The 26,700-nt window shown below is 44.6% G+C and overlaps 1 protein-coding gene across 3 annotated transcripts in view; it reads right to left on the bottom strand.

The window, feature by feature from the left end:
* The window catches only part of LOC126334634 (SET domain-containing protein SmydA-8), a 280,691-nt gene that overhangs the window by 232,896 nt on the left and 21,095 nt on the right, over positions 1-26,700 (bottom strand). The window contains exon 1 of one of the 3 annotated variants that reach the window (XM_049997071.1): positions 8,250-8,347. The exons of the other annotated variants lie outside the window; for them this stretch is intronic. The gene's annotated coding sequence lies outside the window, so the exon portion shown is untranslated. Of the gene's footprint in view, positions 1-8,249; positions 8,348-26,700 lie in introns of those variants that run through there. 3 annotated transcript variants of the gene reach the window in all.

Below are 26,700 nucleotides of genomic sequence, written 5' to 3'. Positions count from 1 at the left end.
TGGAAAATCTCTACATGGAATTTATTTCGTGCATCGCTCGATGAGTTTTGTACAGCAGCACATCAGAATAGCTCAAGAGTAATTGCAGCGAAGCTATACCTTAAGAATAAAGATCTACAAGTTATGTAAATTTCACAAACATTTTTGGTAACAACATTTCATCTCTAAATTAATGAATAGTTCTGTATTTTTCAGTCCAACAACTCTGTTGATATACACTCCTGGAAATTGAAATAAGAACACCGTGAATTCATTGTCCCAGGAAGGGGAAACTTTATTGACACATTCCTGGGGTCAGATACATCACATGATCACACTGACAGAACCACAGGCACATAGACACAGGCAACAGAGCATGCACAATGTCGGCACTAGTACAGTGTATATCCACCTTTCGCCGCAGCAATGCAGGCTGCTATTCTCCCATGGAGACGATCGTAGAGATGCTGGATGTAGTCCTGTGGAACGGCTTGCCATGCCATTTCCACCTGGCGCCTCAGTTGGACCAGCGTTCGTGCTGGACGTGCAGACCGCGTGAGACGACGCTTCATCCAGTCCCAAACATGCTCAATGGGGGACAGATCCGGAGATCTTGCTGGCCAGGGTAGTTGACTTACACCTTCTAGAGCATCTTGGGTGGCACGGGATACATGCGGACGTGCATTGTCCTGTTGGAACAGCAAGTTCCCTTGCCGATCTAGGAATGGTAGAACGATGGGTTCGATGACGGTTTGGATGAACCGTGCACTATTCAGTGTCCCCTCGACGATCACCAGATGTGTATGGCCAGTGTAGGAGATCGCTCCCCACACCATGATGCCGGGTGTTGGCCCTGTGTGATTCGGTCGTATGCAGTCCTGATTGTGGCGCTCATCTGCACGGCGCCAAACACGCATACGACCATCATTGGCACCAAGGCAGAAGCGACTCTCATCGCTGAAGACGACACGTCTCCATTCGTCCAGCCATTCACGCCTGTTGCGACACCACTGGAGGCGGGCTGCACGATGTTGGGGCGTGAGCGGAAGACAGCCTAACGGTGTGCGGGACCGTAGCCCAGCTTCATGGAGACGGTTGCGAATGGTCCTCGCCGATACCCCAGGAGCAACAGTGTCCCTAATTTGCTGGGAAGTGGCGGTGCGGTCCCCTACGGCACTGCGTAGGATCCTACGGTCTTGGCGTGCATCCGTGCGTCGCTGCGGTCCGGTCCCAGGTCGACGGGCACGTGCACCTTCCGCCGACCACTGGCGACAACATCGATGTACTGTGGAGACCTCACGCCCCACGTGTTGAGCAATTCGGCGGTACGTCCACCCGGCCTCCCGCATGCCCACTATACGCCCTCGCTCAAAGTCCGTCAACTGCACATACGGTTCACGTCCACGCTGTCGCGGCATGCTACCAGTGTTAAAGACTGCGATGGAGCTCCGTATGCCACGGCAAACTGGCTGACACTGACGGCGGCGGTGCACAAATGCTGCGCAGCTAGCGCCATTCGACGGCCAACACCGCGGTTCCTGGTGTGTCCGCTGTGCCGTGCGTGTGATCATTGCTTGTACAGCCCTCTCGCAGTGTCCGGAGCAAGTATGGTGGGTCTGACACAACGGTGTCAATGTGTTCTTTTTTTCCATTTCCAGGAGTGTAGTTGTATCTCAGCTGGTGGTGGCCCTTTTCTTTTTAAATTCTTCCTGTTCACATAATTATTGTGGCCGCAAAACTTTTGGCATAAACTTTTAGCTTTTGTAAACCTGCAAATATTTTAATTATCAGCAATCGATATTATACACATCCCACACCACGCAGCCAGTTCCATTTCAGTGTGGTTGTTAGGAGCTGGGATGTGTATAACTCTGTACAGAGGGCTAAAGCGTGTTAAGTTTCAAGTATAAGACTAACTGCAGTAAGTGTTGGCTTGACTTTGGACGTGGGCAGACCCATCTTTCGAAAAGTATACGTGCGAAAGTGTGGACCATCACCAGCACCATGGATTTTGTCTGATGAGTACATTAAATGATTTTCTTTTGTTTATCTGGTTTCAGTGTTCATAGAGAATACTGCGTGGGAAAAATTTGAATAAACTCGTTAGGAAAATTGTTTTCGTCTGATTTGTTTGATAAAGAGTTTCGCCAATATAAGTGAAAGTAATTTAGATCAAATAGCCGTGACGACCAGATTCGGATGTCTGCTACGCGTGTCGACTTCAAACTTAAATTTTCCAGATCAGAGTCGAAGAAATACATCCAGCGGTTCATCATTACCATTTCAAGGTTTTCAGTAGATAGTATATCCAGATACTTTAATTGAAGAGCTGTCTCAGCTACTAGATAGTAAATTGTCAGAACAAAATAAGAAAATGGTCAATAACTTTAAAACTGTTGAATAAAACATAGACAAAAAATTTAAGAGAATAGATGTAAAATTCGAAAAACTAAATAATAGCCTAAAATCAATTAAGGAGGATATTGTTGAAGTAAATGAAAAATTAGACTCTCCTAATGATCGAATACATGATGTAGAATTAGAATAGTTTGAAGAAATTCACACATGTTGAATTAAAATTGATGAACGATCGAGTGGATCTAATGGAAGAGCGAGTAAATAACACTGAAAATGACGTCATTGGCGAGTTAAGTAGGAGAAACTCTGAATTCAAAACAATACAATACTATACTGAGACTGATATTAATTATTTTGAAGGAAAATTAAAATTAAATTCAGTGCTTCTTAAAGAACAAATTTCTACCATTAACAATAAAGTTAATACTGTTGCTCAAAAATCTTCGAACACTGAACTCCAAAGTACACAATTTGGAATCAACGTGTTTAGTAACGCCTATAGTAGCAGCAGCACGTTTTTAAATAATTGCAATAATGTTACATTAGATTTTTTCCCCAGTAGATTTTAAATTGCATACCTTGGATTTCATATACCAATGCAAGGACAGCTTCGCATCTGATATGCCAGAAACTATTAAAATTAATTTAGACAAATGTTTTCTGGACGAAGAAGCTTTGTCCTGGACTAACCAACATGTTAACCGAGAAATGACTTTAGCCGAGTTTCAAATATTATTTTAGAACAAATTTTGGTCAGAAAGTAAACAGTCCACAGTTAGGACAGAATTTCTAAATAGTAGTAGGTATAAAATATAAGAAACTATCAGCCTGGAGTGCGGTAATGAAACCAACCTTTACCTAGGTTTCAGCCCAGAAGATAAACATGAATCTATAATTTGTCTAAGAGGGCATGATCTAGAAATAAAAGTAAAACAGCCTGAATGGACGTAGTCACAATTTAAAAATGCGCTACGTACCTACTAAGCCTGCACGAAGACTCTGGCGTGCGCGTCGTCACCATGGACGCCGTGCGGTGGGCATCGGGAGCTCACGTGAAACATAAGTCAAGTCTTGGTGTTGACTTAGTACTTACGTACCGCATTTTTGAAATGTGACTACGCCTATTCAGGCTGTTTTAGTTTTATTTCTAGACCACGCCCTCTTGCACAAATTATAGATTCAGGTATATCTTCTAAAGAAGGTCAATTATTTGGGCTGAAACCTAGGTAAAGGTTGGTTTCATTACCGCAATCGAGGCTGATAGTTCCTTATATATTAGATTATCACGATTGCTGACTGGACTGCAATGTTGAAAGTACAAAAAAAGTAGTAGATATCGCGAAGACAAGATAAGGGTGCACAACACTTGTGAGAGACAGCTTAGGACACGGGTGCTCCTTGGCAAGCCATTAGACGGTCTCATACAAACTGACGCACTGAATCTGTTATGGTAATAGCCATCGCAGTCAGAATAGGAGTAATGACAATATTCATAATAGCCACAGAAATAAGTAAAGCAATAATAATGAGAGGAGAAATGGTAATAGGTCAAATGAGAACAGTACTCATAGTCTGGAAAACAGGTAACCACCTCATTGGGAGCATGTCAGTTTGATGTGAGGAAAATTTCTAGGAACCAGGATGACAGTAGAAGAGGTCGGCATAGTTCAGATTACAGATACCATATCAGACACAGTAGTGATTAACATTAAACACAGTTAATTCTAGGAGTGAATTCTGGGATTTCAAGCTACAAGAGATGAGCAAAGATGATAGAAAGGTTGAAAATCAGTTTGAACTTTATGGCGATGATCTGATTAATCTTTTTGATGATCAGTGTGTATTTAGTAATGTTGCTATGTGTAACGATTTTTAAGAATATAGTTTAGCCAGTTCGTTGTGTGATGAAGTAGTGTCAATCTTATGGGAGGTAGATGTGGCAGAAGTTGATAATCGTGTACCTAGGGAGGATGATGATTGATTCTGTTTGTATGGCTGCTGTCATACACACAAGTGGCACTGATGATGATTTAGGTGTAGAAAGTTTTGAAGTTTGGATGTTTGCATTGATGCTAGTGATACTACTGATGATTTTGATGATGATTTTAGTAGATGTGATGGTATTGTTGATGTTGATGCATCGTTCTGTGATGAATTACACGGTATGATTTTTGTAGAGGGTTTGGATGATGAAGTAAGTAGTAAGATTACAGAATCTGATGATGATTTTAGCGGAGTAGGTGCATGAGAGTCAACTAATTCCCATTGATGTCAGCGAGATCTTGATCAGCTCTAGGAACAAAGATAAACAACCTAGGCAAATTAGTAACACGACGCTTGAAGTTTTTAACAGATCAAATGCTTTAACAGCGAACATTTTTAGGTTAGGCTTTACCGTGACTGTTACTGACATTAAATGAAACAACAAGTTCACTGTTACCAGTCACCGTTTTATTTGTTTCCACGACGCGTTTCGAAGGTTTAAACCTCCATCATCGGGTGCATTTACGTTAGTTAGTATTACATTTGTGTGTGTGTGTGTGCTGTGTTACGATTTTTGGAGGAACTTGTGGCACTGCCTAGTCGAGAAACAAGACACTATTTCAGAATATGGCTTAGGACTATTTTGAGAAAAAAATAAACTGATATCTAATGATAAACATTAAATAAGTAAACTAGAGTACCTCCAGTGGTCACAAGTTCCTTTTGCTGTCGTAACACGTCACATGTATACTGCCACATTTGTAAACAAATATGGCGTCTGGAATTAGCTGGGTGCAAGGTTCGTATACCAGAAGAGAAGACATAATCGCAAAGTGCAAGGAATATACATCCTAACAACATTATTACAGAATAATTGTTTAAAGCATTTGGAGGTATTTGTTTTGAGGTGTCGAATATATGTGTGTGTACTTCAGGTGGTATATAAATCCAATTTTGACAAGTTAAAACAGCTAAACATTCGTACTCGTTTATACAATCAGGTGAAAAGTTAAAATGGCTTAAACTTCATACTTGTTAATAACAATTTTGTGAAATGTTACTGACTTGAATTACAATGATCATATTGGCTACAGCAATAAAATCATACATAGATGACACTCTTTGAAGAAAGAGAGAGAGAGAGAGAGAGAGAGAGAGAGACAGAGAGAGATAGAGGAAAGAATGATTATATGAGAGCAAACATTTACATGGCAAGGAGTCTTAAAATTACATGTTGCATATATTTCCTGCCTAAAGGTTGGGGTAATACATTGGTTAATGCTATAAAATATGCAGATAGATACACATTTGTGTCAGTACTTGATGTACATACAGTTCTAAGCTGACAAGGGGTACAAGCTGTTGGTGTGATGAATTATCTGTGAATGAGGTCAATCTCTTGTAAACTTGGTAGCTGTCAATATTTATCATAAATATTAGGGTGTGTGTGTGTGTGTGTGTGTGTATGTGTGTGTGTGTGTGTGTGTGTGTGTGTGTGTGTGTGAGCGCATTTTTAAGAGTGTAGGCAGTTGCTGAAAACAGAGATGATACTATTGTAAATATTGTCATTTTTGTCATCTTAAATCAGCCGACAATCAGGAGTGATGGTCTGAGGTGCCATTTTATTTGATAGCAGGACCCCTTTGGTTGTCATCTGTGGCACCGTTGCAGCACAGCGGTTCGTCGACGATATCCTACTCCCCGCTTTGTTGCCCTTCAAGGCAAATCATCCTGGGCTTACATTTCAACAAGATAACGCCCGTCCCCACAAGGCGAGAGTTTCTACTGCTTGTCTTCGTGCGTGTCCCACGCTACGTTGGCCAGTTAACATCAGGCGCCTCTGTGATCGTCTCAAAGCTCGAGTGCTTGTTTCCGTTGTTGGCTTCAAAGAGCGCAATAGAAATACTGATATTGTTGTTGAGGATAACTTTTGAATACGTTTACAAACATAAGACATTCATTATACATGGCGCCTAATTTGTTAATGAAACGGCATTGATGTGTAACCACTGATTCACTACGCTCATCTTACAGTTTCTTCCACCCTCTAACTAAGAAAAATAGTTGCAAATATGTGAGGCTGTGTGGTCCTCTAAGGACCACTGGTACTCGGGAACTGTCACACATTGACAGATTGGTGGCAACAGTATATACGGTAAAACATCTAGGAGTAACTACCCAGAGCGACCTTAAGTGGATTGACCACATAAAACAAACAATAGCAAAGGCAGATGCCAGGCTGAGATTCATAGAAAGAATCTTAAAGAAATGTAATTCATCCACAGAGGAATAGCTCACAATGCGGTTGTCCGACCGATTCTTGAATGTTGTTGGTCAATATGGGATCCTTACCGGATAGTACTGATATGAGAAACAGAGAAAATTCAACGAAGAGCGGCGCGTTTCTTCACAGGTTCGTTTGGCAGGCGCTAGGGCGTTACAGAGACGCTCAACAAACTCCATTGGTAGGCGGTACAACAGAGGCGTTTTGCATCACGGAGAGTTTCACCATGAAATTTCGCGACTGGAACAAGAAAGAGGGGAACAGTTTGTAGCACCAGAAGTACCCTCCACTACACACTGTTAGGTGGCTTGCAAAGTGGATGTAGATTTAGTAGATATTGTACAACAGTACGTTACTGCCGGCCGCGGTGGTCTCGCGGTTCTAGTCGCGCAGTCCGGAACCGTGCGACGGCTACGGTCGCAGGTTCGAATCCTGCCTCGGGCATGGATGTGTGTGATGTCCTTAGGTTAGTTAGGTTTAAGTAGTTCTAAGTTCTAGGGGACTAATGACCACAGCAGTTGAGTCCCATAGTGCTCAGAGCCATTTGAACCATTTTTAGTACGTTACTGCTAATAGCATCAGAAGTTATTCGTGTAAGCTAGCGTCTAAGCAAGGCTCGTAGATTATTATTATTTTATGACATCTAGCGGCCACAAGATGCATTTGTTACGAAATTTGTCGTACCGGTTCTATACGTCACCTTTTGAAGTGCTCTAAACGTTTTGAATCTCCTCACGATGTACATAGGCTGTGATGGTTGTTATAAGAAATAATTAATTAATTAAAAACACTCTCCTGACGACAGTGATTCTCTAATGGAGTAAACCCCCATTCTCACCGCATTTCAGCAGAGCGCACTCTACCTCCAGCAGTGTGAACAGCACAGTACAGCTTCTCTACGGTATTCAATCCGTTAACACATATCGATGGGTTAGTTCAAGCTCATACAGTGCGCGCATTGCCACTTTACGGCGACGTCGTTTGTCACCACGAAAGTTATCCGACAAGTTGGTGTACGCCACAGTAGTATAGTGAGACACGAAACACTGAAGATCGGCCTCACGGAGATCGTCTGCAGTCAACAACAACGAGTGATAACTGCTACGCACAAATTACGGCTCGTAGTCACTGCCAGGAGAGTGGAAAACAACTGTGCGTTTGCCTTTTCGGGGGTAGTTGACAGGCCTGCGCCGATCCAGACATGCGCTACCACCTCCACAAACTTCACCTCTAGGCTTCCATTACTGATAATAATGCAGCGGTGCGCGAAGACGGTAGGCGAGAAAACAGTGGCTAGAATGAACACTGTTTCACTGGTGTCTTGTTTTATTCACCGTCTGACGCCTTAGTAGGGATGCAGCCAGTTACCAGTTCATGTCGCAGGCAGACAGCCTCACAAGTTCCGCAGGTGGGCGTCTCAGTCATGTTTTGGGCAGATGTCAATGAAGATTTAAATACCTCTCATCTCTCCTGAGGGTAATTTGAGAATTCTCCAACTATCGACCAGCCCTGTAAGCATTTTGGCGATGGGTTCATCCTTAAAAACGGTAAGGCACGAGCACACTGTTTGCAGGTCGTAAGGACCTTCCTCCAGGCGCCCGGAATAAACTGAATGGAAGGGCGTGCTCTGTCTGATTAGACTAACCTGATAGGTCAAATTTCTGTGTGTCTCCGTAGGAACGTTCGTCTCACGATTTCTCCAGCAAACCTGCCGTGGAAGAGTGGGATCGGTCTCAGTAGCCACGGCACAACCACTCTGTGGACAGCATGCCAAGAAAGACGTAAGTACGTTGCACTGCGCAGGGTGGAGTTCCGCATTTGCGCAGATATCGAAGTAGAGTCTGGTCAGGATGGAAAACGCCAAGAGTCGAAATGGAGTTTTTGATATAAAAAAGTGAAACAAAGTGAAATTTTAATATATTCTAGGTACTTGGGATACACGATGGTTTGTCCAGGCCAATCAATAACGGCGTCGGCTTGTCTAGGTGCTCGGAGAATAAGGCGGTCCCCGTCGGAGGTAGTTGATGATGATGATGATGATGATGATGATGATGAGGATGATTTCGGGTTGTGTGGCGCACAACGACGTGGTTATCAGCACCCGTACAAATTCCCAATTGTTTCACCAGTCTCGCCTGTTTCCCAAATGATGATGAAATGATGAAGGCAACAGAAACACCCAGTCCAGGAATGAGAAAATCCTCTACCCGATCGGGAATCGAATCCGCGACCCCGCGAGACTCCTAGATAGTTGATGATCGATCAAAATGATCTGAACCATAGGCATTGTGAGTAGGCTGTTTAGGTTTTTTTATTGGTAACGCCGCCACCACGTAGCGCTCTGTATGAAAAATCACTGGCTGTGCTGAGCGCAGTCTGTGGCTAGTTTGCGTTGTTGTCTGCCATTGTAGTGTCGGGCAGCGGCAGCTGGATGCTAACAGCGCGTAGCGTTACGCAGTTGGAGGTGAGACGCCAGCAGTGGTGGACGTGGGGAGAGAGATGGCGGAGTTTTGAAATTTGTTAGAATTGGTGTCATGAACTGATATATATATATATTTTGACTATTAAGGTAAATACATTGTTTGTTCTCTATTAAAATCTTTCATTTGCTAACTATGCCTATCAGTAGTTAGTGCCTTCAATAGTTTGAATCTTTTATTTAGCTGGCAGTAGTGGCGCTCGCTGTATTGCAGTAGCTTGAGTAACGAAGATTTTTGTGAGGTAAGTGATTTGTGAAACGTATAGGTTAATGTTAGTCAGGGCCATTCTTTCGTAGGGTATAGGTTAATGTTAGTCAGGGCCATTCTTTCGTAGGGATTTTTGGAAGTCAGATTGCGTTGCGCTAAAAATATTGTGTGTCAGTTTAAGCACAGTCTTGTATAAATTTTTCAAAGGGGACGTTTCAGAGTGTAGCTTTACCCATTCGCTAAAGATAGAGACAGCGGCAGACAGCATAATGAAATCAGCTCTGCGTTGGAGCTGGAGTACAAGCGAGCGATTAGACTGTGCTCTGCAGTATAATACACGGCCAGCAGAGATCACGTGACTCCTTTCCCACGGCTCCTATTGACTATCTTACACTTGCGTGTGGTTGTTTTGGCAGTAAAATGCTGGAATCGGTGGCGTGTTCTGATGCCAAGGTTCTACCAGGACACGGGCAGTGGGAAACTTACGCAGGTAGGGAGTCGCACCTTCAAATCTTTTTTCCTCTTTTTCTTCTTCTTCTTCAATGTTTCTCGGGCCTTTGCGTCATCTACGCAGCGTCGGTGTGCTTAATTTCGGATTTGGTGTAGTTAATTGAAGGGTTACCAAATGCTTTTCCTGTCGCCATCCAGTTTTCCACCTCTCCCCCTCCAGAGAGGAATGTATGTAGCCCAACTGTCCGCATGTACTGTAATCTATGGGAAGTACAAGAACGCTCTTCTAGATGTTTTCAAATCGTGTAACTGAGACTGTACCTGGTTAGCAGCCTGGCATTCACTTAGTCAGATGCGGAGAATCGCCTGAAAACCACCTTCAGGCTGGCCGGTGCTATGGTCCGCGTTAATACATGGACGGATTCGATGTGGTACCTGTACACAGTATCATATCCTAGACAGCTGTAGGTTTTGATTTCAAACATTTGGAAACAAGTGCACTTCCTATAGACTGCCTTTATTTTGGTTATTGTTTTATTTTTATTTCGCAGAAAAGTTATTTTTTAATTCCATATGGCTTATCGTTTCATTCCCTACTCTCGAATCTAAGCCTCCTCACGTTAGCTGATTTGGAGACTGTGCATAATTCTTTCCAGCAGTTCGTTTGATTCGAAGTTTTTCATCGTCTAGGGTGTGGAACCTTCTTCTCATGTTAAAAAAAAAAAAAATGGTTCAAATGGCTCTGAGCACTATGGGACTTAACATCTGAGGTCATCAGTCCCCTAGAACTTAGAACTACTTAAACCTAACTAACCTAAGGACATCACTTACATCCATGCCTGAGGCAGGATTCGAACCTGCGACTGTAGCGGTCGCGGTTCCAGACTGTAGAGCCTAGAAACGATCGGCCATTTGGACAGACTGTTGGACTCAGAAGACCGGTATCAGAATTTGACTCTCAGTTCATCATGCAGGGCTAATGTGAGGGATGGGGTATCTTAATCACACACTATTTTGCATTGTGGAAGTTTCATTGTCGCCAGAGATGTTCAGCGATCGTGGGCGTACACTAGGACTATGAGAGGATGTATCGCTACGTAAATAGATGACGCCGGACGAAAGTGAAGAGCAGGGAACCGGTTTTCTTTATTTTTCTTCTCTTCTGCTGCACGAGGTCCCCCTCTCCCAAGAGCAGAGCGCCGGCGCACGGAACGGCCCGCTCGCTGCAGCGCGCCACTGCTGGGCGCTACCTGTGACGGATGGCGGTCGGCGGCTGCGCCGCTCTTGGCAGCTGTGCCGGCGAAGCGAAGCGAGGCAGCGGGCAGCGCGACGCGCCACCTAGCCGGGGCACAAAGGCAGCAGGGGCGCCGGGACGTAAACAAAGCGACGGCGCGGCTGCCAGGTGACCACTTCTAAACATAGCCGCCCCGGCAGCCCACGTGCTACACTGGCCTCACGCAAAACGCGTGTCGCTGCGATTGTGCGTAAATTTTCCAGTGTATCCGTAACGTGCTCCACACAGGCTGAGCGGCCGACACCTCTCTCAACCTCATGATGAAGGGCATCGGCTCTAATGTGTGTGCATGCGTGAAGAGAGGGAGGTGGTTTACAATTTGGAGTTCACTGTCCTCCGCTCCATCGACACCGCTCGAAAGGGAGCGTAGTTTACAGTTTGGAGTTTACTGCCCACCGCTCCATCAGTCGCCCACCACTTTACGTAAATATTACTTCTCTCGTCACCCCATTTCTAAAGTGCTATATACGCCTTCAGTTTTGCAAAGTCTCTTATTACCTCCTTGAGTTGCTGATAAAATTCTTTATTTACACCAGTTTCGATCAATTGACCAAACTTAGGTTCGTAAAAGTATTCACAGGTTAACGGTTTTTATAGATTGACGATGTCATTAGTATTACGATATGATAACACTGTTTAACCCAAGGATTTATCAATTGATGATAATGATTTTACAATTCGCTTAAGATCAAGCTGTGAATACGTTCATGAGCCTGATGATGGTCAATCGACCGAAACTGGTTTTTTAAATAAAGAATCTTACCCGCAACTCAAAGCGGTAATATGACATTATTCAGATAAGTATACAGGCTGTGGGGGAACACCTTCTGAAAATATATTCCCTTCCGTTTTATTATTAACAATAATAATCTTAATAAAATATATATATATATATAATTATTAACGTTATAATAATACACTACTGGCCATTAAAATTGCTACACCACGAAGATGACGTGCTACAGACGCAAAATTTAACCGACAGGTAGAAGATGCTGTGATATGCAAATGAATAGCTTTTCAGAGTATTCACACAGGGGTTGGCGTCGGTGGCGACACCTACAACGTGCTGACATGAGGAAAGTTTCCAACCGATTTCTCATACACAAACAGCAGTTGGCCGGCGTTGTCTGGTGAAACGTTGTTGTGATGCCTCGTGTAGGGAGGAGAAATGGGTACCATTACGTTTCCGGTTTTGATAAAGGTCGGATTGCAGCCTATCGCGATTGCGGTTTATCGTATCGCGACATTGCTCCTCGCGTTAGTCGAGACCCAATGACTGTTGGCATTTTATGCAATCGGTGGGTTCAGGAGGGTAATACGGAACACCGTTCAGGATCCCAACGGCCTCGTATCACTAACAGCCGAGATGACAGGCATTTTATACGGGTGGCTGTAACGGATCGTGCAGCCACGTCTCGATCCCTGAGTCAACAGATGGGGACGTTTGCAAGACAACAACCAACCATCTGCACGAACAGTTCGACGACCTTCGCAGCAGCATGAACTATCAGCTCGGAGATCATGGCTGCGGTTACCCTTGAAGCTGCATCGAAGACAGTAGCGCCTGCGATGCTGTACTCAACGACGAACCTGGGTGCACGAATGGCAAAACGTCATTTTTTCGGATGAATCCAGGTTCTGTTTACAGCATCATGATGGTCGCATCCGTGTTTAGTGACATCGCGATGAACGCACATTGGAAGCGTGTATTCGTCATCGCCATACTGGCGTATCACCCGGCGTGATGGTATGAGGTGTCATTGGTTCCAGGTCTCGGTCACCTCTTGTTCGCATTGACGGCACTTTGAACAGTGGACATTACATTTCAGATGTGTTACGACCCATGGCTCCACCCTTCATTCGGTCCCTGCGAAACCCGACATTTCAGCACGACCGCATGTTGCAGCTCCTGTACGGGCCTTTCTGGATACAGAAAATATTCGACTGCTGCCCTGGCCAGCACATTCTCCAGATCTCTCACCAATTTAAAACGTCTGGTCAATGGTGGCCGAGCAACTGGCTCGTCACAATTCTTGATGAACTGTGGTATCGTGCTGAAGTTGCATGGGCAGCTGTACCTGTACACGCCATCCAAGCTCAGTTTGAGTCAATGCCCAGGCGTATCAAGGCCGTTATTACGGCCAGACGTGGTTGTTCTTGGTACTGATTTCTCAGGATATATGCACCCAAATTGCGTGAAAATGTAATCACATGTCAGTTATAGTATAATATATTTGTCCAATGAATACCCGTTTATCATCTGCATTTCTTCTTGGTGTACCAATTTTAATGGCCAGTAGTGTAATAATAATAATAGTTGATTACTTCAGTACTTGCAATTAGTATAGGTACCGAGGGGGGCAGTGCAGTAGTTGGTACACTAGACTCGCGTTCGGGAGGACGACGGTTCAAACCCGCGTCCGGCCATCCTGATTTAGATTTTCTGTGACTTCCTAGATTCACTTAAGGAAATTGCTGAGATGCTTCCTTCGGAAGTGTGCGGCCGCTTTCCTTCTCCATCTTTCCCTAATTCGAGATAGTCTCCGTGTCTATTGACCTCGATGCCGATGAGATGTTAAACACTACTTTCCTGCTTCATCAAGTGTTTAGTAGATCGCTTTAATATCACATCTGCAGTTAGACAAATACTTCGTTTGAAAAGCGTTCATCCGAAATTCCGGGTTGAACGTATGTCACGTCACTAATTTAAGAAGTGTGACAATAACCAACTATCAAAATGTAGCTCCATCGTACTTTACACGATATAATACCGCCATTATCGCAGTTTTACTTTACGCTAGATTCTGTCTTTGTAAACGTGTAAACGTGGGAAATGCTGTTTCTCTGAGTCGTTTCGAGTCAGTCTTTCTGGGTCGTTTTGCTAGTGGCGGATTTTTCCTTCCCATGCTCCGTTATTCAACTTCTTGTGTTTTGCCAGTTCAACCCTGTCGACTGGCGAACTGTTGCTGGTAGCGGATGTGGTCAGCCTGGGAACGTGTGCTTTCACCTGGCTGGAATGTTACGGTCAGGTCGTAAGCCACGAGCAACTGAAACTATCCTGCGTTACCTGCAGGCTGTAATTTCTAAGATTCTTTGCCATTTACACTCTTGGCTTCATTTCTCTGAAAGTTAGTTGCCAAATTTATGAATTCATGTATGTAAAATTATAAACAAAGCTACTAAAATGGGTTTTTGATTGGGACGGTTATGGTCACCATGCCACCCGTCTCCCCGATAGATGCGAACCCCCGTACCGCAAACGCTGGAAGGTCTAGAACAGGCTCCACTCGGCCTCGTATTGAAAACTCAGGACCTCGTTGAAGAAGAAACACTAGGCCTGTTTCGGAAGAGCAGCGCGTTAATTATATCCTCCTGGAGAGGTAACAACCAATTTTCCTTATACAGTAACCAGACGTCAGTTACTAGACTCGAGGGGCATGAAAGAGAAGCAATGGGTGAGTAGGGAGTGAGACGGGGTTGTAGCCTATCGCCATTGTCATTCAATATGTACACAGAGAAAGCAACAAAGCAAAGAAAAGAAAAATTTGCAGTAGGAATTAAAATTCAGGCTGAAGAAATGAAAAGTTGGAGATTTGACGATGACTCTGTAATTCTGTAAGAGAAGCAAAGGAATGCATTCGAATTAAATAAGGTGATGCTGACGGAATTAGATTAGAAAACGAGACTCTAAAGTCGTAAATTAGTTGTGTTATTTGGCTAACAAAATAACTGATGATGGCCAAAGCAGAGAGAATATAATTTGTAAACTGGCAATGGCAAGAAAAGCGACAATGAAGGAAATAGATTCGTCAATATCGAGTATAGATTTAAGTGTTAGGAAGTCTTTTCTGAAAGTATCTCTATGGAGTATCGCCATGTATAGAAGTGAAACGTGGACGATAAACAGTTTAGACAAGAAGAGAATAGAAGCTTGTGTAATGTGATGCTATTGAAGAATGCTGCCGATTAGGTGGGTCGTGTAACTAATGAGTAGGTGCGGAATGGAATTGGGAAGAAAAAATTTGTGGCACAACCTGACTGTAAGAAGGGATCGATTGAGAGCACAAATTCTGAGACATCAAAGGATCACCAGTTTAGTATTGGAGGGAAGTATGGTAAGTTAAAATTGTGGAGGGAGAAAAAGAAATGAAAAGAGTAAGCAGATTCAGAAGGATGTAAGTTTGCAGTAGTTATTCGGAGATGAAGAGGCTTGCACAGGGCAACAAAGCATGGAAAGCTGCATCAATTCAATCTTCGGAGTGAAGACCACAATTTTGGCTCAGACACGGATCCAGGGTCGACATTGGGAGGGGGAGGGTACCCACAGACTAGTAGTGTCTTCTCTTCCCCACGGTGTAACTCGCTGTCACGCCCATTTTTAACATGCCAGAAATGCTTGGGCTTTTGATCATAATAACAATAAAATATTTTAGAATAATTAAAATAATAATTTGTGTTTTTGTTTCTTGTGGTACAAAACAGCTGAGGTCATAACAGCCCAAATCATAACTTAAAACGAGCCGTTTTCTAGGTAACTCACACCGTGAATCTCGAAGCTAGGACAAGGCGAAACCACCCAAGCCGTAGGAAGAGGTTAATCTGCCTGAGATTGGTCCCACAGAGAGCCGCCAAGCGTTCGTGCCAGGTGATAAAATGTTCCTACGTCCAGCAACGGTAATATCATCGAAGGGGGCATGTGCTGAAAGGCATGGTTAATAGAGTTGCAGCCCAGGCATCCGCTTCAGGAACCTCAACACCTACTCGCCAATATCTTCTAGTAAGCCGTAGCAAATGACGCCATAGTGCCAGCATCAGCAAGAAAATGAAGGCTTTTTGATTCTGTTGGACTACACTATCTCATAAAAAGTATAGGGACATCCCAACGTAATGGGGAACTGACCATAGATGTCCTGAGAGATGGATATGTTAAAATACAAAGCGACAAGGGGTATTATGTTGTCAGCAGAGAACTAGTAACAGCAGAATGAGTCAGTCGGCAGAACTCACAGACTTTGAGCATGGCCTGGATGTGACCCCATTGGCAGATCCATCAGAGACATTCCAGGGATTGTAAAGCTGCCAAAACAGACTGCTGGTGATGTGAATGTGAAGTGGAAACGCGAAGTAACAACCACAGGTAAACCAAGACTAGGTAGATCTCAGGTACTGGCCGCCAGGACTCCATGTGGCGATGTGACTGTGAAGTTGAAACGCGAAGCAACAACCAGAGCTAAACCAAGACCAGGTAGACCTCAGGAGTCATCGAGCATCACAGAGGTTGGCAGCAGTCCATCTAGCACAATGACTGTACATAGGGAGCTAAAAAGAACGGGGTGCAAAGATCCAGCGGATTCTCACAACTTGCAGTCATTTGTAAATTATGCGTGAGGTGCGTTCAGAGCGACGCCACAGATAGTGATAGACTGGAACGAGTAATTTGGAGTGGTGAATCGAGCTGTACCCCACGACAATACGATGGAACGGTTGGGTTTGGCGGTGGTTCGCTGCCGTCACTTGTAGTGCCGAGAGTGAAGCACAGAGGAGGTGCTGTTTCGGTACGGGTGAAATTCCGTTACTGTGCTTAAGAAAATGCTAAATGCCGAAGGTTGTTGTTGTTGTTGTTGTGGTCTTCAGTCCAGAGACTGGTTTGATGCAGCTCTCCATGCTACTCTATCCTGTGCAAGCTTCTGCATCTCCCAGTACCTACTGCAACCTACATCCTTCGGAATCTGCTTATTGTATTCATCTCTTGGTCTCCCTCTACAATTTTTACCCTCCACGCTGCCCTCCAATACTAAATTAATGATCCCTTGATGCCTCAGAACATGTTCCGCCAACCGATCCCTTCTTCTAGTCAAGTTGTGCCACAAATTTCTCTTCTCCCCAATTCTGTTCAATACCCCCTCATTAGTTATGTGATCTACCCATCTAATCTTCAGCATTCTTCTGTAGCACCATATTTCGAAAGCTTCTTTTCTCTTCTTGTCTAAACTACTTAACGTCCACGTTTCACTTTCATACATGGCCACACTCCATACAAATACTTTCAGAAACGACTTCCTGACTCTTAAATCTATACTCGACGTTAACGAATTTCTCTTCTTCAGAAACGCTTTCTTTGCCATTGCCAGTCTACATTTTATATCCTCTCTACTTCGACCATCAGCAGTTATTTTGCTCCCCAAATAGTAAAACTCATTTACTACTTTAAGCGTCTCATTTCCCAATCTAATACCATCACCATCGCCCGACTTAATTCGACTACATTCCATTATCCTCGTTTTGCTTTTGTTGATATTCATCTTATATCGTCCTTTCAAGACACTGTCCTTACCGTTCAGCTGCTCCTCGAAGTCATTTGCTGTCAGAATTACAATGTCATCGGTGAACCTCAAAGTTTTTATTTCTTCTCCATGGATTTTAATTCCTACTCCGAATTTTTCTTTTGTTTTCTTTACTGATTGCTCAATATACAGATTGAATAACATCAGGGATAGGCTACAACCCTCTCTCACTCCCTTCCCTTTCATGCCCTTCGACTCTTATAACTGCCATCTGGTTTCTGCACAAACTGTAAATAGCGTTTCGGTCCCTGTATTTTACCCCTAACGCCTTCAGAATTTGAAAGAGGGTATTCCAGTCAATATTGTCAAAAGCTTTCTCTAAGTCTACAAATGTTAGAAACGTAGGTTTGCCTTTCCTTAATCTATCTTCTAAGCTAAGTAATGCCGAACGATATGAACATATTTTACAGCAGTGTATACTGCGCACATCAGAGGAACTGTTTGGAGATGATGATTGTTTGTATCGGCATCACAATGCACCCTGGCGTAAAACACTACCTGTGAGGCAATGGTTTGTGGAGAACAACACTTCTGAAATGTAGTGGCCTACCCAGAGTCCCGACTTGAACCAAATGGAACACATTTGGGATGATTTAACACTAGAAGTACCGGACTTCGCCGTGACCCTGGTAGTACCATGTGGGTCATTTCTGATCCACAGTAGAAAACCACCGTTTTATTCCTATTTGGGTGGTGTTTCTTGAGTCTTCATTTTGACAACATGTGTATTAACTGAATAGTTCACTGTCAAACATAAATTTTCAGAAGTAAACTCTTTTTTTATTTTAAATTTTGCAGAAGAAATTCCACACTCTTTCTTCAGTCGTCGTCAAAACAAGTAAGTAAAACAATGTCATAATTTTTTTCTTTATAAAAAAATTGAAACAGAATCAAAACGTATTGTTTATGTGAGTATTAATATTACTTTTCTAGAAAAATAAGGTAAGTACCAAATACTTGTGAAAGATTCTAAAATACAGCAGGTGACTAAAATACTCTTCGTGTTTTCTTGCTTCTTGCAATCAAGGACAGAATTGCCTGAGCTGGGATTCAGACATTCGACAAGAGTTCTTGCTCGGCAGCTTTTGCACACATACTTGTGCATTTGAAGCATGCGGTTGATGTTTTATTTCCCTTTGTTTTTTCGTTGTTTGCAGGAAACCTGAATCTGACAAGACCTTCTACTTCCCTATTGGCCAGTGCCAGTCTCGAGTGCCTGAAAGATGAGATTGACTTCTCTCTGCAGTTTGTAAGAGGCAGCAAGATCATCTGCGACTCTGAGGATAAAGTCCCGACGTGGAATCTTCTTAGAGGTAAGTTACTTAAAACCTGTGTGAGCGTTGATTATGTCAAGGTCAAAAATACTGTAGCAGAAACGCACAGGCCATGGGTGGCTGTAGTATCTAGCCGTTCGGTCGATTATATCGACTCCATCCTTAGTTTCATTATAAAGTTTCTTCTCAGTATTCTCATTCATCTGACATCCAGCCCGCACTCAGGATACAGATTTTTCCCCTTAATATGCTGTGTGAAGATTGTCGCCTGGCTTGTAAGTGTGTTGCATACAATGTGTCGTCTCCACTTCGCTCTGCAGGAAAGGCCTCCTTGAGCGATCTCCGAAGAGCTCGAACTAAACTTGTTCCTTTTTGTTTCAGCCATCTGCCAGTTTCAAAGGGGTGAAGAAGCTGTCAGTCGTGACGTCCCGTAAGGGCGAAGCGCCTGACATCTGCTGTCGTGTAAGAGAACTGTTACAGCGGTGCCCCAGACAGCAGTGTAGAAGGGGACAGGGATATTCCCCACTGTATAAGATGTTATTCTGTAGCTTCCCTGTGTCACTCCGTAGATCTGCACGTCGCCAGTCTACAGAAAACGGAAAGCTGCGCTGACATGCGGTATCATCCGAGCTCCGAATACTTAGTATTTCATTTTCTTTCTGGCCCAAAGTATTATAATATTCCCTAAAATCTCGTGAATATAGCCCTCACCCCAATCCGTAAGTACCTTGGTGTCACCCTCGGCTGTTGCCTCTCCTAGACCCCCCCCACTTCCGGACGATCCAAGCCGAGGCACGCTCCCGACTCTGTCTCCTCAAGCTCCTTTCCGGCCGTACATGGGATCTGGACCCCTCCAACATCCTCCATACCTATAAATCCCTCATTCGCCCTATCCTTTGCTACGCCCAGCCTGCCTGGATCTCCACTCCCCTTCCCTTTTACAAATCCCTTCAGATCCTAGAACGCCATGCTCTTCGCCTCTCCTATCGCATCCGTGTCCCCTCCCCCATGCAGATCCTGTACTACCTTATTCCCTTCCCCCACCTCCTCCTTTCCCTTGAACGGATACGAATCCTCTACACCTCCTGTAAACTCGATCCTCCTCACCCACTGGTCTCTCCCATCCTCTCCTGCCCCCATCCACTGCCGTGTCTGTATTTCCACGCCCCACCTGCTCTCCATCTCTCCACTCTCCATATCCTCTCCCAAGGTGGCTTCCGCCAGCTCCTTCTCCCTGATGATGCCCTCCTCCCCCCCATCTACCCCTCCTACCAATGATCCTCCCTCCCTCTTCCTGTGTTTGTTCCTATGAGCACCCTCTCTCCCTTCTCTCCCCCTTCCCTCCCTCCTCCCTTTTCTCTCTATTCCTCCCCCGGGCTTCCCCTAGCCCCATTCCTGCACTCCTCCTGCCATCTCACCTGCCATTGGCATCTTTGCTCTCCCCTCTCCCTCCCCCTCCCCCTCTTGGCAGGTCCCCGGAATCGCACACATTACGTGAACATTCGCGCGCTGGAGAGCATCACCATCAGTTTCTCGTGTGTGTGCCATCGTGTTTGTGTTTAGTGTTCGCCATCACGCTCCAACGTTCACCTGTGCCGTCGAAGTCGTCAGCGTTTGTTTGCCGGGCCGACAGTTTTTAGCGTGTCTCTCGTCGAGTGTGAACGGTTTCGTGTTTTTGTATTCTGTGTCTACTGTTTTTGCCCACCATTTTGTTCAGTCTATGTGTCTTCTTCATATTTTTCATTGTCACTACTGAGGCTGAAGAGCAGCGTAGGATACTCCTGCCAGACCGCCTGATGTACGGGTGCTTAAAGTAACGATAAAGGGAAAAAAAATCGTGAATAACGTCGAGGCACGGCCAGAAACTATTTAGTGTCTGAAAACCGGTGTTACTGATATCAAATTGCGTTAAAAAGCGTATGGGTAAAAAATGACCCACATGGTACTACTGGTATAACACATGAATTTTTCATACGTCTACGTGAGCTAGGGGGATGAAATTTTGGTGAGTTGTACAACCTCATAAATGATTAAAAGTCTCGGGAGCGTATGGTCCTACAATGATTATGGAGGGGGCTACGGCCCTCGATTAACCATCGTGGGTCAAAACTGACGCACAGGGTACTTCTAGTGTTAATACGCCTAGTTCGCTCCAGACCCACAGTGTCCATCACTGCCCTCTCTAATTTAGATCTTGAGGAAGAATTGGCTGCCATTTGTCCGTGGACATTCAGACATTTTACTGAAAGTAAATGCAAATGTCGTGTGACTAGGGCCTCCCGTCGGGTAGACTGTTCGCCGGGAGCAAGTCTTCCGATTTGACGCCACTTTGGCGACTTGCGCGTCGATGGGAGTGAAGTGATGATGATTAGGACAACACAACATCCAGTCCCTGCGGGGAAAAAATCTCCGACCCATCCGGAAAATCGAACCCGGGCCCATACGATTGACAGTCTGTCACGCTGACCATTCAACTGCCGGGGGCCGTCTTACTGAAAGTGTCTCCAGCAGAGTTAAAGACGCGAAGGATGGACATGTACGCCATATTAATGTCCACCAATAAGTGTCCAGATACTTTGATCAGGTAGTGGCTGGAAAACCTCACAGGGTGGGTTCGGCTGGCTAATGGAAAGGATGTTCATCCTCCGTGCACATTGGTCTTTTTCTTTGCGGATATGTGAGGGTTGTATCCTATGCATATTTGTAGAGGGTAGATTAGTGTAGCGGATGCCTGAGTAGTGTTATATTTGTGTTTCGTGGTGATGTTGAGAGAAGGGAGAATGTGAAGCCGATTAGCGGCACATACTCTTCTCGAATAGCACCAAGCGAGCCGCCGAGCATAGCGTCCCCACCGATGAACAGATCACCATCAGCAGTGTCACACGCCCTCACTTCACGAGACACCGTCGAGGGGTCTGGAATTCAGTCCACGACACTGCCGCAAAGTCTGGTGACCAGGAACTTCAAGCCACCACCTCTCCTCCCATTGCTGGCCAAATAACATCAGTGAAAATTTCATCCACCACCATGATTCGAACCGGCTTATCTCCAGGGCGTGCGTTAGCGACCTTTCCTACAGAGACAAGTATTCTGCTTATTTTTAACAGAGTAGAGAATTTTGCATACTAGACTAAAAATTTTGATTTTCTCGGAATGTAATCAAAAGTGATTATTCACTGAGATGCGAGTCTCAATACAGTAGCAATATACCTGCAGCGCTTCCGTAGAATCGCTTGCCACGAATCATCAACTGAGATAAAAAAAAAAAGCCCTTGTGTTTAAAAGGGACGTAGAGGTAGCTCAAGACGATGGACGATGATAACGGGGATACATATCGACTGCAGTCGTCTAGCTATTACCTGAAGACATTTGGTAATATCCCTCTTAGCACTAACCAAGCTGGATGGAATGTGACACAGCTACCCTTCATAATTATAATTTGTACATCATCCTCCCAATCAAACATCACAGTCATTATACAGTGTGTATCGGGTACAAGTGCAGGTATTGCTGTTGGTGACTGAGGACGGTGCAGGGAACAACATTACATCAGCATTTACATCGTTTGCAGACTAGTAATTACAGCTATTACAAGTTGTATGTTTTTAGATTGGGTAGTACCTCCTATTACGTTATGTGACAAGGGCAAGCCGTTAACATTTATTTTCCCCTGGCTAGAAGATTGGATGTTGAAATGTGGCTGTGTGGAGGCCAAGTGGTTAATCCACACTGACAAGGGTAGTCCACTTTGTCATCAAGTCGAAATGTTTGTGACGTGTTTGAGAGATTACAGCTCGACGAAGAGAAAAAACAACCAACACACTGACTTATGTACATGTTAAGGTACCACATACAAGGATATCTGCGCTTATGCCCATTAAAACCTGTATATGCAGGCTACTGTAATCAGACAAATTGAAAAAATGGTTCAAATGGCTCAGAGCCTCTCCTGCTCCAAGTCTGCCCGTTTGACGTCCTACCCCCCTTATCTTCTGAGGTCATCAGTCCCCTAGAACTTAGAACTATTTAAACTTAACTAACCTAAGGATATCACAAACATCCATGCCCGAGGCAGGATTCGAACCTGCGACCGTATCGGTCGGTCGGTTCCAGACTGTAGCGCCTAGAACCGCTCGGCCACTCTGGCCGGCAGACAAATTGAAGTACTGGAAATACAGAGGTCGTACACAACAAACTGAAATTTAACGACTTGCAAGAAAGAAACAGTTTGACTAGCGACTGGAAAAAAAGCGTTTTATTTTTTCCCACTTTCGATGTCATTTTCTTGTGGCTGATGTTCCAAGTATATATTACTTGTTTTTGTTATATTTCACTGTTTTGAGGTGTCATATGAGAATGAAAATATTATCTATCAGTTAAATTATTATTATTATTATTGTTAAATTATTGACATTATACTACTCAGCTGCAAACAAACAACGCTAAAACTTTCTCAAAATGGTTCAAATGGCTGTGAGCACTATGGGACTTAAATTCTGAGGTCAACAGTCCCTTAGAACTTAGAACTAATTAAACCTAACTAACCTAAGGACATCACACACATCCATGCCCGAGGCAGGATTCGAACCTGCGACCGCAGCGGTCGCGCGGCTCCAAACTGTAGCGCCTAGAACCGCTCGGCCACTCCGTCCGGCAAAACTTTCTCAAAAGAATGCAATGTCATAGTATGATAACTTGAATGTTCTCTGATCAGACATTAAGCCTCGAAACAGTCAGCACTGTACTTCAATTTGAAAATTGAAGCTCGAAGTCTGGTTTTGAATACAGCAGCCAAATTGTCTTCATTTCTCGACACTGTTGCACAACACATCATGGCGTAAGCGACATATTTTGATCTTTAATACGGTGCAACAATTAAACTCTCTATTTTCGCAGTACACAATCACAAATACGGGAATGTTTATCACAACATGTAGTTAATATCATTGTCGCTATTTTGTGAAGTGCAGTATTTACCGACATGAAACGTATTCGTAGTTGTGAATATGGACAACCATCAGTGTGACGACGATGAAAAATTTGTGCCTGTTACCTGGACTCAGTCCGGATTTCGAGCTTGTTGCGAGCGGTCACCTTAACATTTTTTTTAAAATCTCACTTTGTTCTATATTGTTCGATGACTTTGTTCGGGGCGAATGTCTGAGGATACCCGTTTAGGTTCTGCATTCATCCATTCACTCACTGGGGATAGTTAACCCTCTGACCGAACGCGCTGGGCTACCGTGCAGGTTACCATTTGTCAATCCAAATGCGACTCACGACGTAACCCAGACTTCCATATGTCCTCTCAAAAAAGTGTTTACAACCTGTACTCATGCATCTAGTATATATATTCCCGTACAGGGGAGACATTTCACTTAAAAGTCGCTTGCTCGATGTCGGCGGATAAATACGATATTTCAATGCCTGCGTTATTCCGAATTACGATGAAATGTTTCTTCGGACATTCATACATGTCCGAAGAAACATGCACAGAGGCGACTACAGCCGTTATGAGATACATGAACGCGGCAACGTTCGCTGAACGGTCGTTGAAGAGACACTGTTGGTAGCCTCTCGGTTCAACTGAGCGGTCAGTTGTTCAACAGTTGCACGTCTATTCGCTCGTACACGTCTCTGCGGCTCTCTTTCACCCCCGTCATGGCCTGTGGTACACCACAGTTGCCTCGTGCCTGTTTTATACAGCGCCATTTTGCCATACAAGGTATGCTTTAACCCCGGTGGCACTCGAACAGTTTACAAACTTAGCTGTTTCGGAAATGCTTCAAGCGATGGCCCGAAACCCAATGATCATGCCCTATCGGACATCAAATAATTCGCTCCGGTGACGACTGCATAATTTTTATTGTCTCCCCGACACGCTTTATACACCCTCACTGCTAATGCTGCTATCTGCCACCAGTGCGTGGTTATAGCACGCTGAAGTCGAGCAGGGGCGGTAGTCGGTCTCCTCTATGACGAACTCGCCCTGGCGGAGCTGTATGCTACGGCTTACCAAGAACAGATGTCTACTCCAGCGACTCCCGTGAACGACGTCCGCCTGCAAGAACAGGAAGCCGTCGTTACAGCAGAATGGACTGCTTTTCGTACTACGCCTGTGCAGAGCCGCCCAGAACTCACCACACCAGCAGACATCCGTAAAATTATCCGGAAGACTCGGAATAACGCGCCAGGCACCGATTTGAAACAGTTGCCCAGGAAGCCAATGTGCTCCTTACCCGAATTTTCAATAGCTGTATCCTGCAGGGATATTTTCCTACGGCATGGAAGACGCCTCGAATAGTTCCAATCCCAAATCCAGGTAAAGACCTAGCAGAACTCAGCAGTTACCGGCCAATTAGCCTCTTTCCGACCCTTGGCAAGGTGCTCGAGAGGGTGCTGTTGAAGAGGCTCCATGGCACGCTTACAGTGCGTGATGTTATACGAGCCAAACAATTCGGTTTCAACGACAAGTTATCTGCCGATCTTCAGGTTCTACGGATCACCGAACGGATACAAGAAGGATACAACAAGCAACACTTCACAATTGGTGTATTCCTTCACATCGAAAAAGCATACGATAAGGTGTGGCGGCCCCATCTTATCGTCAAACTACATCGCGCTACCCCTATTGCGGATAGTTACATTGGCCTCATAGACAAATTTCTGCAGGACAGGAAACTGTATGTCTTAGTCGACGATAAAAACTCCGAAATGAAACTGATCTCCGCAGGAATTCCGCAGGGCTCTGTCATTCCGCCTCTGCTTGTCAACTTATATATAAATGACATGCCAACAGTCCCCCTTGTTACGGCGAGTTTTTATGCAGACGATACGGCCTTTCTGACGATTGCACGATACTTGACCAGCTAATCGGTAGGATGCAACGGCAACTTGCTGTAATGGAACGCTGGGCGCTGCAAAATAACGATCAACCCGACGAGGACGGCAGTCGTTATATTCACACAGAGGAAACCACTTCTGAACGACACTCAAAATAGATGATCAATTTATCCTACGGTCACCGAGGGTGAAATTCAAAAAATGGTACAAATGGCTCTGAGCACTATGGGACTTAACATCTATGGTCATCAGTCCCCTAGAACTTAGAACTACTTAAACATAACTAACCTAAGGACACCACACAACACCCAGTCAGGGAGTGAAGTACCTCGGTGTCTACCTTGACAAAAAAAAATTGCTCTTAAGCAGCATATTGACAACAAGAAGACGGCAACCCAGAAGATGGCCAGGTCATTGTTTCCGTTCCTGAAGAGTAGGGGTCTCAGCCCTAAGACTAAACTCCAGTCGTGTAAGGCGACGGTGGAACCCACAATGTTATATGGCTCCACCTCGAGGGGAACTACGTGCGTCTCCAACTACAACAAACTCCAAGCGCTGCAAAACATTTGCTACCGATGGATCACAGGAGCTCCATGGTGGACAAGAAACGTCAACATCCGCACCGCACTCCATGACACCACTATACAAGAGAAGGACCATGACAAGGCTCTACGAGTTTTTAGCAAAATCGATGCCCTTAGGGACGAAGTTCGTCAATTAGAATCGGTAGGAACGGTAAACCCTGCATGACGGCACAAGTATCGAGTACCTAAGTCAATAACGTTTCACCCCCATAGGCGATCTGTCATAAAATGAAGAAGCAGTCACACGTAACAGCCTAGACACATCTCACCCTCCACAGGAGATAATTACCAAAGACAGCAGGCTAAAGGGCCCATTGAGTGCCAAAGCCTAACTGACTGTGTAATAAATAAAGTGTTTTCCTTTTATCCTTACATCCCATCCTAGAAGAATAAGTCACCAAGGATGACCTCTTCAGCGCACACTGCCCTATATAAAGGCCCTAGTCTCGTTAATGTGACTCGACCGTGCAGCAACGTCGGCAGTTCTTCAGGTGACACGTAGTGTTGATACCACAGCAGGTCGGACACAGCATGCGATGCGGCCGTTCATAGCAGCGCTGCGTCCGCACACGGCGAGATGTGTGACCGACCAGTCACGGGGTCGGCAATCGCTCTGC

The sequence above is a fragment of the Schistocerca gregaria genome, chromosome 2 (genome assembly GCF_023897955.1).
Source record: "Schistocerca gregaria isolate iqSchGreg1 chromosome 2, iqSchGreg1.2, whole genome shotgun sequence".
In the NCBI taxonomy this organism is placed as follows: domain Eukaryota; kingdom Metazoa; phylum Arthropoda; class Insecta; order Orthoptera; family Acrididae; genus Schistocerca; species Schistocerca gregaria.
Note: the sequence above shows the minus strand (reverse complement) of the source record. Positions and strands in the feature narration are given on the sequence as shown.